This window comes from Jaculus jaculus, chromosome 3 (genome assembly GCF_020740685.1).
Source record: "Jaculus jaculus isolate mJacJac1 chromosome 3, mJacJac1.mat.Y.cur, whole genome shotgun sequence".
In the NCBI taxonomy this organism is placed as follows: Eukaryota; Metazoa; Chordata; class Mammalia; order Rodentia; family Dipodidae; genus Jaculus; species Jaculus jaculus.
In genome coordinates, this window is record NC_059104.1 from 52912072 (window position 1) to 52927023 (window position 14952).

General features: G+C 35.4%; 1 non-coding gene across 1 annotated transcript; it reads left to right on the forward strand.

The window, feature by feature from the left end:
- Positions 1 to 10375: 10375 nt before the first annotated feature.
- On the forward strand, positions 10376 to 10482 carry LOC123459618. Its single transcript, XR_006636377.1, has one exon. It is a non-coding gene; the product is annotated as a U6 spliceosomal RNA (small nuclear RNA).
- The last annotated feature ends 4470 nt before the right edge of the window (positions 10483 to 14952 follow it).

Genomic DNA, 14952 nt, shown 5'->3' on the forward strand with positions numbered 1-14952 from the left:
TTTCTAAATTATTTAAAATATATATTTACCTATGTATTTTGAAGACAGTTGCAATTTATAAAATTACATTATATCTTATACTTGCCAATGGATTATTTCTTTTGTGTGTGTCTAAGTATGTGGTATACATACATGTGTGTATGTGTGGGTACGCAAGTATAAGTGTGGAGGCCAGAAGTTTATATTTGGTGTCTTCCTCCATCAGTCTCCATCCTATTTACTGAGACAAGGTCTTTCACTAAACCCAGAGTTTACTGACTGAGCTCATCTAGCTAGCCAGTTTAGTTAGTGATTCTATTATCTGAGATTACAGATGTGCAGCATGGATACATGAATGCTGGGTATACTGGATTTGTTTTGTTTTCGATTTGTTTGGTTTTTTGAGGTAGGATCTTGGTTTAGCCCAGGCTGACCTAGAATTCACAATATAATCTCAGGCTGGCTTCAAAGTCCCAGTGATCCTTTTACCTCTGCCTCCAGAGTGCTTGAATTAAAGGCATATGCCTCCACATCCACAGCATAGCGGCCTGTTTTCATCTGAACCTACAGTATTGTGTACTTGGCATGCTATTTTCCTTTATATAATTTTATTTATTACCAGAACTCAAGGTCTTGTGTTTGTATGCCAGGCACTTTGATAACTGAGAAAATGCTTAATCATTTGCCAGTTCAGTGGTATTTTTCATCAATGACAAGTTTATTGGTGAATTCTGCTAAAATATTGCTTGAGGTAAGTAAATCTGATGAAAAATTGATATCTCATTAGAATGCAGATACATGAAAAGTAAGTGAGTGAAACTAAGTGAATTCTTACTGCTATCAGATAATCTATGATTTAATAGTAATAGATTTCAGCATTCAAAAACTGATTAAGATTGTTACCAGTGGTCTCTGGGTGTTGCTCTGTTCTTGGCATCTTATTCAAACAGTTGGAGAAAGGTACACACAAGTAATTATTCATTTAAGCAAAGTGATGGTAAATATTTGAATATAATGTCAAAGGAGTCCTAGGCCACTGGAGATTACTCAAGGACAACAATAAGTAGTCTGGGATTTCTCTTTCAAGGATTGTTATAGGATAATGGACAGGTTGCTAGTGAATAGTTTAGGTGGTGCAGTGGTTTGATTGCATTGTTCCTTCCTATCTGATTTATCTGATGTATCTGATTTACTCACATGCATGCCCAATTACACATAGGTATAAAACAGTAAATAGGTGTGTCTTCCAAAAAGGTCACTCAGAGGACAAAGTTTGCTTTACAATACATGTACCCAAAGCCAGTGTGAACTGGATGACTCTCTGCTGTTCCAACCACCCCAATGAATTTGATCAACAAAGATATGCTTCTGAAAATAGTCATATCTATTTAATTATAACTAGCAGATAGAAGGTTTAATGACACTTAAGTCCTGTCAGCTTTACCTCTGTAGGCTGTTGGTACTAGTCAGCCCTCTGCTCATGCCATCAGCTCTCTCTGCAATTATGGAGTTTCCCCTCCACTCTGTAGGCCAAAATAAACCCTTGCCTTCCACAAGATGTTCTTGGTTGGGTGTTTCTTCCAGAAAATCCAAGCTGACTCCAACTAGTACCACCTTTTATAATTAAATCAATATAACTTCTTTAGAAGGGAATTTATAATTTTTGATTTCTATGAGCAGTCAGTAGCAAGAATCATGGGGGTTTCAATAATTCTAGAAAATTTCTTATTCTTGCAACTGACAAAAAGGATCAGCAGATACATGCTTATGTTGCACATTCTCTTTATAAAACAGTTAAAATACAAGTCAGCAATTAAACAATTGTATACTGTCCCATTCCAGTCTTTTATGGGTTACAATGTGGTAGTATTGGCCAGAGCTTGCAGAAAAAATATCCAGTGAAACAAACAACAGAGCTTTTACCAAGATAGAAGTTGAATAAACAATAAATATAAGACCATACCTGGTGTCTTAAGTATAGATATAAATATATGTAAATTTCTTTGCTACTTTGGACACATTAAGTCACTATGCAGAATTTAAATTCAATATTACAATTCTGTTCATTAGGCAAAGTTTGGTTACCATGAAAGTATAAAGGAAAAGCTTTTAGAAATGACTGAAATAAGGGCAATATATTAAAAAAGAAAACTCTCAAAATACAACTATTTTATCAATGTACATATATGATAGCAAATCTTTATTTACATATATTTCTACCCCACACTATTAGCTGCTTTAGCAATATCTTTTCATTTATTTTTCTTCTGCATTGCAAATAACTACTTGTTCACAATGGTCACTAAACAAATTTTCAGAAATTACTTTATGAACACCATGCAATAGGACTATTTCTTTGTATTTGCAAAGCTATTTTTAAAGAATTGAGATGGTTGGAGAGAGTAAGATGCAACACTGGACTTCCAAGATTTTACTGTACAATTGGGAAGGCAAATGGGAGGGCATGAAGAAATAAAAATGAAACCAGTCACCATGATTAAAATATGTAATCTAAATATTTATGGAATTTTGCATTTTTGGGGAAAACTTGTTGCCATTTCATTCTGGGAGCTAGATATTTATTATTGTTTGGATTTCACATGTCATCCCAAAGATCTTAAGTTTGGTCTTATGGTAGGTTTGCTCCCTATAACAGTGATCACAGGTCAGGTCTTTCAGGAATGATTGGATCATGAAGACTCTGACCTTATGAATGAATTAATCCATCTATGGTCTCATGGTTTAGTTGGTATTGAGGGAGGGTCTTTGGTCTCTTTGTCATAGAAATGTGCTTATTTTATTATTTTGTACCCATCATGAGGTGAGTAATTTGTCCCAACACATGCATCCACCCTGATGTCCTCTCTCAGCACAGGTCCAACAACAATGATATCAAATCACCATGGATGAAAACAAAAGAAAATAAATACTTTTATTGAACACATTGTACTGTTATATCAATGGACACCTTAACCCATTAGTGAACTGATATCAAATAATTGTAGATAAATGTTACATTGTTTGAAACTAGGGCTTGGGTTTTTATTCAACTCTTCCTATGTTTATAGTCTCCTATATTATGGAGTTTGTTTAATTTAAAATAAGTGATTTCCTATTTTTTAAACTCAGAAAGAGAATCATATTCCACTATTTTTAAATCAAGACTAATAGGTGATTTGAAAAGAGAGGAATCTCAGAAAGTGTTATTGAAAGCAAGAAATAGCAATGATTTCCTTAATTGATAATTTCTCTTATGTTTATTTTCCTTCATGCTTCAAGTCAAATTTAAATGGGCACTATATTTTAATGTGACTGGGAATAGAATATTCTACCTTCTTAGATAGAAACAAAAATGGTGAAGTTTTTGATCTGAAAAACTTTATAGGATATGCTACTGTTAGAATATAAAAAAGCTTTAAGCATTGTCAATTTTTAAAATCCTTTTGTACTTTATTAGTACAATAATATTTATTGAGAATTAAACTTACAGCTTCATCAAACAGATAAAATGAAACAAGGTCTCTCTGATAATAGCACAGAGTTTAAATTATATAGCACATTTTTGATCTAAAATGTTTTTAAAATGTATGCTACAGAAAAGATTCATCAAAAAGAAAGATTTGTTTTAGAATAACCTCAGACTATTCTACTTTCTTCTCCAGACTTCTTATCATTTGAAGTAAATTCAAAATGTTACAGAATATGATATGTCTGTTTTGCATGAATGTTCATGTCAATTACACAGAAATAGTATATTAAATTCCACCATTATTATGTGACAAATATATGAATTTTGCATATATATAGACTATATTTTGCGTAGTATTTATCATTACATAGATACATACATCAGCACCTCATACTGATGCAGCATATGGTAGAGGTTCAATGATAGAAGCAAGAGAATTTGCTGCACATTAGTTTAGTGATACTTGAACCTTGACTGAAAGATTGAGACATTTTTGAGCTATCTTAATAAAAACATTAAAGAGTACATCACATTCAAACTAGCTATGGCTTCATCATTTGAAAAAAGCTCATGGAAAATTTCAGTAAGAAGATAATGCTAAATCAGCAAAAACATGCCTATGATTAAAAAAGACAATGTTGAGACTTGTATCATAAAAACTATAGTTTATACACTCTGGGTAAACTATCCATGATGCAAAACTAATAATCATGCTTATTTATTCCAGCTATTTGTCATGTGGTCTTTTTTTTGTTTAGAAATTACATCAAAGGACTAGGCCTGTATGTGTCTGTAATCCCAGCACTTCAAAGAGGGAGGCAGGAAGATCAGGTGGTCAAGACCAGCTTGAGCTATATAGCGAGTTTAAGGCCAATCTGGAAAACATTAGTTTCTCAGTACAAAAATACATTAAAAAATAAGTCTAACGATTGAATCAAGGTTTTTTTACACTGAGATGTCCTTTAAGTAACATTTTATAAGAAATTTAATGTAAATTGGAACCAAAGTATAAGGCCATTGGAAGGTTGAAGGATTTTAGAAATAACCCTGCTTTAGCTAAATGAAAAATCTCTTGAGGTTGTCTATGTTTTTTTTTGATCCTCTATTCCTGAGAATCCTGTCTGAAACCTGCTTTGTTTTAGCTCTCTAAGTTACTCTTTCTTCCTGCTGATTGTACCACTGGGTCCACTTCTTGTTTTAGGAGTTCCTCTACTAGGCAATAATCTTTCTTTTTAACATCCTTTCAGTCCTAGAAACTATCTCTGTGGGGAAAAAAAAATATACTCTAGGGAGAAAGTTCTTGCATTAGTAACTTGCAGATGGAGCATGAGAAAGGAAATAGGAAAAAGTAATAAAGCTAAAAGAATAGTTTTTAAGGGCTTGATTGGAATCAGCACCACATTCACTAGCCACTTTTCTTTGTATTGATATTCTTTGTATTGATATATCTGTCAAAAGTGGTGCAGAAACAGACTATAGTTTCCATAACTCCATTTCTAAATTTACAACTGATGATTAAGCAACTCTTTTCATTTCTCAACTTATAAAGAGACTTTGTTATCCAACAACATGCTAGTAATGACAATAATACTTATCTTCTGTGCATAGTTGCCTAGTAATACTAATGTTGTAAAACTTAGCAGTTAGTACTTGCAGTAAATTGAAACAAATACTTCATTTTTGTGTTTGCATATTCTTTGAATTAATTATTTTGAAGGTAAAATGTTACATTTGCAGGTTTTAATTTTTAATGTAGGGGTGGTTAATCCTAGAACTAGGTGTCAGTTGTTTTGACTGATTATTCTTGATATGCCGCCTGACAGCACTTACGTTGAATGTTCCATTTAGCTCCCATTGACAATAAGATGTTACCTCAGTCCTGCCATCTGACACTGTTGAACTAGGCTCACTTCTAATATTCAAAGTCCTCTTCAGAATACATGGAGCCTCACCTATTGTGAAAGACACTTTTCTGGATGAAACTTATTCTAGTATTAATAATTTATTTTGGTCTGGAAAATGTCTTACGCAATAAATAATAGGAAAGACTGACTGGTCATAAAATTATAAATTAATTTTGAAAGTTGGTTGACTATTTCAATTGTATCCTGACTTTTTGAATTCAATGTGAGAGACCTCCTAGAATAAATCCAAATTAATGCCAATGAATATGTTCTATAATTACTATCAGTGGACTTAAGTTAGAGAAATTGAAATAATACACTTAATTTCTAACTTTGAAATAAACCACTGCTGAAAGAAATTCTTTTTCTTTACCATAGGGTTTGAATTTAGAAACATGTTACATTTGTATCTGTTACTTTGCTCATTGCTGTGACAAAATACCCAACAAAAGCAAGTTATGAGAGGAAGGGTTTATTTTTGCTCATGGCTTAAGAAGGGCTGTAGTCCATCTTGGTGGGTGAAGGAGCAGAAGCAAGAGTATGAGAGGACATGTCACATTGGGACCTTATTCAGTAAGCACAGAACCTGTAGAAAGTAAGGCTAGACTATAAAACCTCAAGTCCTACCCCGAAGGACACACTTCCTCCAGCAAAGCACCACTTCCTGAAGGTCCTACTATATTTTCATGGAGCTTCCCTGGCTGGAGACAACATATTGAAACACATTGTGCCCATGAGAGATATTTTGTACTCAAACCACCACAGCCTTGGCAGAACATTTCAGTTACATGATTGTTACAGTCAGGTTCACATTGCTGGTAGAAATAACCAACCAAGAGCAGCTTGTGGGAAAAAAAGAGGTTTATTTTGGCTTACACACTTGAAGGGAAGGTCAACAATAACAGGGAAAATTATGGCATGAGCAGAGGGTGGACATCACCCCCTGGCTAGTATAAGATAGACAATAGCAACAGGAGAGTGTGCCAAACACTGAGAAGGGAACACTGGCTATAACACCCATAATCCCATTCCCAAAAATCCACTGCCTTGAGGAGGTGCTAATTCCCAAATTTCCATCAGCTGGGAATGTAGCATTCAGCACACCTAAGTTTATGTGGGACAACTGAATCAAACACTACAATGATATAACAAAGTTCCTTTCTTGTTTAAAGCATGGAGTATACTTTTAAAGCTTTTTAAGACCTATCCAATTAATGCAGAAATAGTTACATTTTGAAATCCAAATAATCCCCAAAACCTGACAAAATTCATGACATTATGACAGACCAACTGCTATTACTGCTCACAATGTTATTTGTGTGTGTGTGTGTGTGTGTGTGTGTGTGTGTGTGTTGCTAAGTTCAAAGAAAAGAGGAACACGAATGCATATCTTCATCTTTTTTTTTTAAAAAAATTGAACACTGATGAAATTATCCTCCTCAAAGGAAAAGACTTAACCAATTCTTGGATTGAACTGTATTTCTTTTTAAAAAATGAAGTTTACCTATGTTCTCTCACCATTGTGCCAGGCATTTACACAAAATGCTTTCTTTTTCCTTAATGAGTATAGTCCAAGAGTCAGAAAAGGTTTGGCATTTGTGTTTGAAGAAAATATAAAAACTGTTGAATTTGCCTGACATATGGAAGCACTAAACACTAGATCTTCTTTAATAATGTGACATTAATAATCTTATAATGCTTTAGATATTTTATCACCAAAGTAAATGTTACGGTAAAACGTTATTTGGAGATATAACTGAATAATCAGCTCTACTAAGCACAATGCAGTCACAAATATTTTTCTTTTTTAATATTTATTTTTATTTTTATTTTTTTACTTGAGAGTGACAGAGAGAGAAAGAGGTAGAGAAAGAGAGAATTGGTGTGCCAGGGCCTCCAGACACTGCAAACGAACTCCAGGCGCATCTGGCTAACCTGGGTCCTGGGGAATCAAGCCTTGATCTGGGGTCTTTAGGCTTCACAGGCAAGCAATTAATGGCTAAGTCATGTCTTCAGTCCATATTTTTCTTGTATTTACAAATATGCATATATACACACATGTGCAAGGAAACCAACCTTATTGGATGAACTTGAAAAATAATCTTCACATTCTCTTCATTTACTACATTCTTAGATGTTATAATGTTTCCTTGAATGCAGAATCTGTTGCCCAAGCTATAATCATACCTCTAGATGCATCCACTAATAGAGGACTCTATTTCATAATCTGGAAAATAAAAGCCTAACCTTGAAATATCAAGAGAAACAGTCATGAGTATTTGGGTTAAACCTTGGAAAACCAAGAATGTGTTCTAAAATGCACGGGTTTTTCAATAGGTTTCTTCCAAGCTTATTTGGACTCCCTGTGGGAAGACACTACCATATTTGGCACATGTCCTGTTGCTGATTGTTCTCTGACCTCTACCTCCAATAAGTGTAGCAATCTACACAGCATAATTGTGGTCAAGGTAGCCTAAATTTTTGGTACTGGATACCTAGATTTTCAGGAAAAATTCCTATAAGTGATGTTTGTTAAGTACTATCATCTTAAATGAGAAAACATCAAAGGCCATAAACACATGGAATGATGTTTAATCTCAATACCTATCAGATAAATAAAAGTTAAAGCTACATTGATATTCCATTTCACTTCAATCACAATAACATTTATTAAGAAAACAAAGCAACAAATGCTGAAATGTTAGTGTGGATATAGAATAAAAATAACTCTTATACATTGCTGGTGGAAATGGAAAGTAGTTTAGACAGTGTGGAAACTAGTATGGATGTTTCTCAAAATCAAAAATAAATCTTCCATGTACCTAGCTATACTACAACTGGATATTTATTCAAAGGACTCTCAATTCAATATCTCATAGAAATGCCTGTGCTTCAAGTTTATTATATACATATATATATATATATATATATATATATATATATATATATATACATACATACACACACATACATACACATACATACATACATATGGTGTGCGTGTGTGTGTATGTATGTATATACACACAATCACTTGGTTTCATCTTTTCATAAAGAATTTCCATCTGTCTTTGCTTTGACTGTTTTCCCATCTTTTTTATCCTGCCTGTCATATAGGTGTCAAAAGCATGTACCTTGCCACCTAGCTTCTAGCTGCACTGGACTGGACATGTGATGATAACAGACAGAGCAAAGATGACTAAGTTCTCATCTTCTTGAACCCTACACTAGACTCACAGAAGTCATGTTTCCACAGCACACAAGAGAGCAATTTCAAGGATATTAAACCTAATGTCATTACTAAGGAAGGGACTACAGCCTATAATATTTTCATTTTTTAGTATCTTTGTCATTATGCTGATTGTGGCACCCAGAATGAGCTGCTAATAATTACATGCTTAGCAGGAAGTAAACACTGTCATAATTAAAAATTATCTATGGTGAAAAACAACCTCACTGTATTATAATGATGGTTTTTGGCATACCAGTAAAAATTATGATTGAGTATAGATGTGGAATATTATAACACACATGACATATTAGCCAAGAAAATAGGCTTATCATGGCAATCTTGGTAACATTGTTCAAACCTGTATTGAACATGTAATGACAAATAATACATAATATGCAAAATTACATATATATATGTGTGTGTGTGTGTGTGTGTGTGTGTGTGTGTGTGTATATGTATATATATGAGACTTTGTTATATAAAATTTGTTGGAGAATATCCAGTGAAGTGAGTTTGAGGCTGAATGAAGAGACTACCAATGATTAGTCCAAATGATCTAGAAAAAAATGAGAGAATTTTACAATTAGTGAAATGCATTATTTTTCATGATGCTATTAGGACTTGTTTGAATCATGAAGATACAGAAGAAAAAAGGATAAGAAAAAAATTTAAAAGGGAGCAAAATAATTTAACAGTAGGAAAAATGTAACCCATATAGAAGGTTAAGCTTTTCAGAAAATTGAGAAAGGAGTCATTGACTCCCAGTGGGACAAGACCAAAGTGAAGTTTCCTAAGTTACCTCTTCAACATAATTAGGTGGTATGTCCCATTGCAGTTGTCTCTGTGTGTGGTGACATTTCATATATTTAATAAAATCTTAGTTTTTAAAAATGTACAAAGGAAACAAGATGTATGACAGTAGATATTTTGCTGCATTTGAATGAAAAATAAAAATAAGTAATTTTTTTTTTCTATTTTGCAGTTCTAGGATTGAACACAGGGCCTTGTACAAGTAAGGCTAATGTTCTACTAGTGAATATTTGCTCACAAAAGTAATTTGAGAATGTAGTAGTATTTCTGTTATGGCATATTTTGTGTGATTCTTACTAAAATGGAGCAAAGGGATACTCTGTGGGTATGTGTTTTCTTCTAATTACCTTATGCACTGGTCAAAGGAAGTTGTACTTATGAAATTTGTAGAGCTGTACATTTTTATTTGTATAATTTTCTGAATGTATCTTATACTTGGAAAAAATTTTCTGTAGCAGTATAGATTGTTCAAAGACTATGTGTCAAAACACATGAAAGCAATGATGATATATTTCAGAGAGAAAAAAAAAAAAAGCAACGTTTGAAAAAAAAATCTCAACTTAGGGTCTGGGAGATGACTCAGAGGATCCAGAACTTTCCATTCAAGCTGAAGTACCCATGTGCAATCACCAGACACCAGGTAAAATGCCAAAAGCCAAGGTGGGTTGCTATAATCCCAATGGACTGACACGGAGGATGAGATTGGAGGCAGAGACAGGAAAATGTCCTGAGAGCGCATGGTGAGCACATCAAAGAACACCAGGGGGAGAATCAAGAGTAAAATATCCTTCCTCAAAATGAAAGATGTACTTTCACATGAGGCCCACCACCCACACACAAATAAATAATTGTTAGACTTAATGCAAGGTGTAACAGGAATAGAGTGGCTGGAAGGTATAGACCTGAAAATGTGTGTGTGTGTGTGTGTGTGTGTGTGTGTGTGTGTGTATGTGTATTTTCTTTGGTTTAGTAAAAATTTGAGTGCTCGCTTTGGCAGCACATATACTAAAGTTGGAACGATACAGAGAAGATTAGCATGGCCCCTGCGCAAGGATGACATGCAAATTCGTGAAGCGTTCCATATTTTTAACCTGAATTTGCCCAAGATGCCTTACATACCCAGCAAGTACCTCATGGACTAGACAATAAGATGGATGGGAGGGCGGGGAGGGAATCAAAGGGTAGAAAACAGTAATCCGGACCCAAACGGCAATGGTACCATAAAATTCTACTTCCTAAAAGACAGACCAAATGACTGAACCTTCACTAGTCCCTTACAGGAAACACCTGAACCACAAGACACTGGAGAGGGTAGGATCAAGACTGACCTAAATCTCCTACATCTTCCCTCCCTCCCTCTCCCCCTCTCCCCTCTATCTCTCTCCTCTCTAACTCTTGTATATTAGTTATCTTTTTCCTCAATTTCTTAGTGGACACTGACCTGTAACCCCCACTTCCAGCTTGGGCCTACAATCCACAATGAGCTTTTGATCAGAGAAACCTACAAGGTTTCCCAAAACAATGACAGACTTCTGTCACAGTACTTGATGACCCACCAAAGGCCAGTGGTAAGACCCTATTGCTGAAGACTCCATACACAGCTGACACGTAAAATGGAATGACATGGCTGGAAGCCAGGAGAGAGTCAGTCCCCAGACAGTCAGCGTGTCTAGTGCCAGAAGGCGCTACATAGGCGACTGGGGGAAGTGACCAAGATCTGTCCAAGCAACACATTGTTTAACCTAAGTAGCAACAATTAACCGGATGTGATACCCACACAAGTGCAATAGTGGTACACAGCCATGGTGAGGAATCAATTGCTCTTGATTTGGCTAACTGATCCACTCAGTGGTACTAGACCCTTAGCTGGAGCTGGGAAACAAGTCAGAACCATACCCAAACACAAGCCCACTCTACAATATCAAGCTACCATCAATCACGGGGTATAAGAGGGCCTACACCTATCAAACTGTCTATCAAAAAAGTAAGTGTTATCTCAATTTTCTGGGTGCTAACTTACTCTCCGTTGGAGAATCTGCTTCTCTTTTCCAGATAGATGCAGATCCTAAGAAGAGAGCTGCCCCAACATACCTCAGAAGGGGCCCAACTGAAACTAAGGACACCTGGCAAAATAAGCAAGGGTGATGTTTTCCTGTGAACTGGATACCAGCACAAAGGGGAAGGAGATCAATGCAGAGAAAAATCAACTCCTACCAAATCAGAGAGCCAGAGCCTCAGAGGCCCCCAACACCTCAGCACTGAAGCAGACCAAAAATGAACCCAACATGGCTCAGGGAAATCTTGCGGAAGAGGGGGCGGAAAGAATGTCAGAGTTACATGTTGGGTCATGATTTTCAGAGACATTTATCATACTAATAACTGGGGGCTAACTCCACAATGCACGACCCATTTTCAATAATAAGGAGGGTCTAATGGGAGGGGTTAGATCACAGATGAGCCTAAATAATGGTACCAAACTGCCTGTATTTACTGAAAAGAAAACTAATAAATTAAATTTAAAAAAAAAAATTTGAAGTATCATATAATGATGGACTTTTCAAGCCTTATTAGAGTTGTAATTAATATACCAAACTCGCTTCTAACAACACAAAATAAGAGCATCCAGATAATCAAAATGCATTTTGATTTGAAATTCCATCAAAGTCATTAGAATTATGTAGATAGCATTTAATAGTAAAATTTAATAGTAAAACCAAAACTGAAAGAAGTAAAGGAAAGCAAACCTTTTTCAGTTTTTCACACAATGTCAAGATTGGTGGCTAAGAACCATGGACTGTGCCTCACTGATAATTTTGTTACATTCAGCCATTCAGACCAAATAGCATAGCACATGGCAACCGAACACTGTATTTAATCTTGTTTGTAATATACCAGGAATGCAACGTTTTTTCCTCCATCTGGTGATATTTTTTTTATTTTTGACTCACAGTTTAAAACTAAACGGAGTATCATTGTGTGTGTTTCTGAAATGACCAGCTTATGTGGGTTAAAATCACACTTGTCACAGAAAAGACCAAGTCTAGTTGGCTGCATGCAAACTTCCTTCCATTCAAATGCAAAGCACAAGGTGAGCTCTAAACTGACAACTTGGCTCTTGTCTGCCTGCTTGAAGTGAGATTGCATTTCTGAGGAACTGAATGCTTCTCTGGCTAACTCCCCAGTGCATAGTTACTTTACTTCCATTTTCCAGTAATGGGGAACTTCTATTGTGCAAAGCATCTGAAGGCTATTAAAATGGAAGTTGGTAATTTCTGAAAATGATATGCTGGTAAAAAATTACTTTGTTTTATGGATAAGTTTGTGTATAATTGCACAGATATTTGAAATGGATTTTCCAAAAACTGGCTACAAATGTTAGCCTCTGCTAGCCAGACTAATGTGACATTTATAGAAGTGCATGGACATATGTAACAATGTCTCATCTATAAATACTGTCAGAGGAAAAATAGTAGCCTTTCAGCCACAAAGCATGCAATAATTCTGTGGACTATTAAAGACTGCCTTATTTAAATTTTGTTATATTGAAATGACAGCTACTGAGCAAACAGTGCTAGACTCCTTATCTGGATTTTGATGACCTTTCAGAGATTTTCTTATTATTTTAGGAACAATAAGACTATAGTTTTCAAATCTAACATCTGAAATCTTACCTGGAATATCTTATACTGGAAGTTTATTGTATCAATGGGCCTATCAAAGGAGTCATTTCAATGACCTTTGACATTAAGGGTAAAAACATTGAAACAATACATTTAAGAAAATTCTAATGTGTGCCATATATTCCATGAGTAGGGATTTTATTGCCTGTATAAGACTAGACGCTGAATATTTTAGACTCTGCTGGTCTTACCATCTCTGACCCAGCTTCCATAACTACTACTGTGACAAAAAGCATGCATGGCTGTTTTCCAGTGAAAGTAACTTACCAAAACAGGTTGTTGAGTGGATTTGGTTCACAGATAATAATTTTTGACACCCATACTAGAAAAATGAAACAATTATTAAGCGGTATTAATGTTTCCCCTGTCTCTTGATATAGCTATTAATCTCTGCTACCCTTATACTTTTCATTTCTTTTCGACACATGTTTCCAAGTTTACTTAAAAGAAGGAGGAAGTTGGAGAGTGGCCTCAATGGTTAAAGGTACTAGCCAGCAAAGCCTACTGGCCTGGGTTTGATTTCCCAGTACCTGCATAAAGCCAGATACACAAGGTGGCATTTGCAATTAGAGTTCATTTATGGTGACAAGATACTCTGGATATCTTTTTTCTCTCTTGCTCTCTCTCCTCATACATCAATTAAATAAATGAAGTACCCATGGGCTGCTGAGAAGAATGTGTAGTCTGTAGATGTCCATTAGGTCTAAGTGATCTATGGTTTTGTTGCGCTCTCTTACTTCCCTGTTCAGTTTCTGATTGGATGTCTATTACTGATAATGGTGTATGGAAGTCCCCAGCTATGATGGTGTTGGTGGTTATCTCTGTTTTATTGTCAAGTAGGTTTTATTTTATGAACTGTTTTGCCCCTGTGTTTGGTGCATACTGATTTATGATTGTAATATCCTGTTGATTGATCATTCCCTTGATAAATAGGAAGTAGCCTTCTTTGTCTTTTTTGATTATTTTTGGTTTGAAGTCTATTTTATCTGATATTAATGTAGCTACACCTGCTTGTTTCTTATTCCCATTTGCTTGGAATATTGTTTTCTACCCTTTCACCCTGAGGAGGTTTCTGTCTTTAGTGGTGAGGTGGATTTCTTGAAGACAACAGATTGAGGGGTCTAATTTTTTGATCCATCCTGTTAGCTTGTGTCTCTTGATAGGTGAATTAAGGCCATTAATATTTAGGGTAATGACTGTGAGATTTGATTTGATCCCTGCCATATTGTGATGGCAGATGTGTGTTGGTGTTTTCATGGGCTTTGAAGTTTTTTGTGCCTACTCTGAGTTTGGTTATTGTGATCTGCTTCTTGTAGGCATTTGAGTTTGGTTGTTTGTTTCTTCTCTATGGAGAATTTCCTGAAATACTCTCTGTAGGTTTGGTTTTGTGTTCATATAATTGTAAAGCTGAGTTTTGTCATGGAAAGTTTTTCTTTCACCATCTATTATGAGGGATACTTCTGCCAGGTAGAGTAGTTTGGGTTGGAAGCCATTGGTTCTTAGACTTTGGAGAGTTTATTCCAGGCCCTTCTAGCTTTCATGGTTTCCATTGAGAAGTCTGAGGTAATTTTGATGGGGTTACCTTTAAAAGTGGTATGCTATTTTTCCCTAGCTGCTTTTAGGATTTTTCTTTGGTGTCAACGTTTAGAGTCTTAATGACAATATGTCTTGGAGAGTTTCTCCTTTGGTACAGTCTGTTTGGAGTTCTGTTTGCTTCTTGTATCATGATGGGCCTTTCTTTTAAGAGACAGGGGACGTTTTCTTCAATTATTGTGTTAAATAAGTTCTCCATGCCTTTGGTCTGAAATTCTTCTCCTTCTGGTATTCCAATGATTCTGATATTAGGATGCTTAAGTGTATCCCACAATTCCATCATGT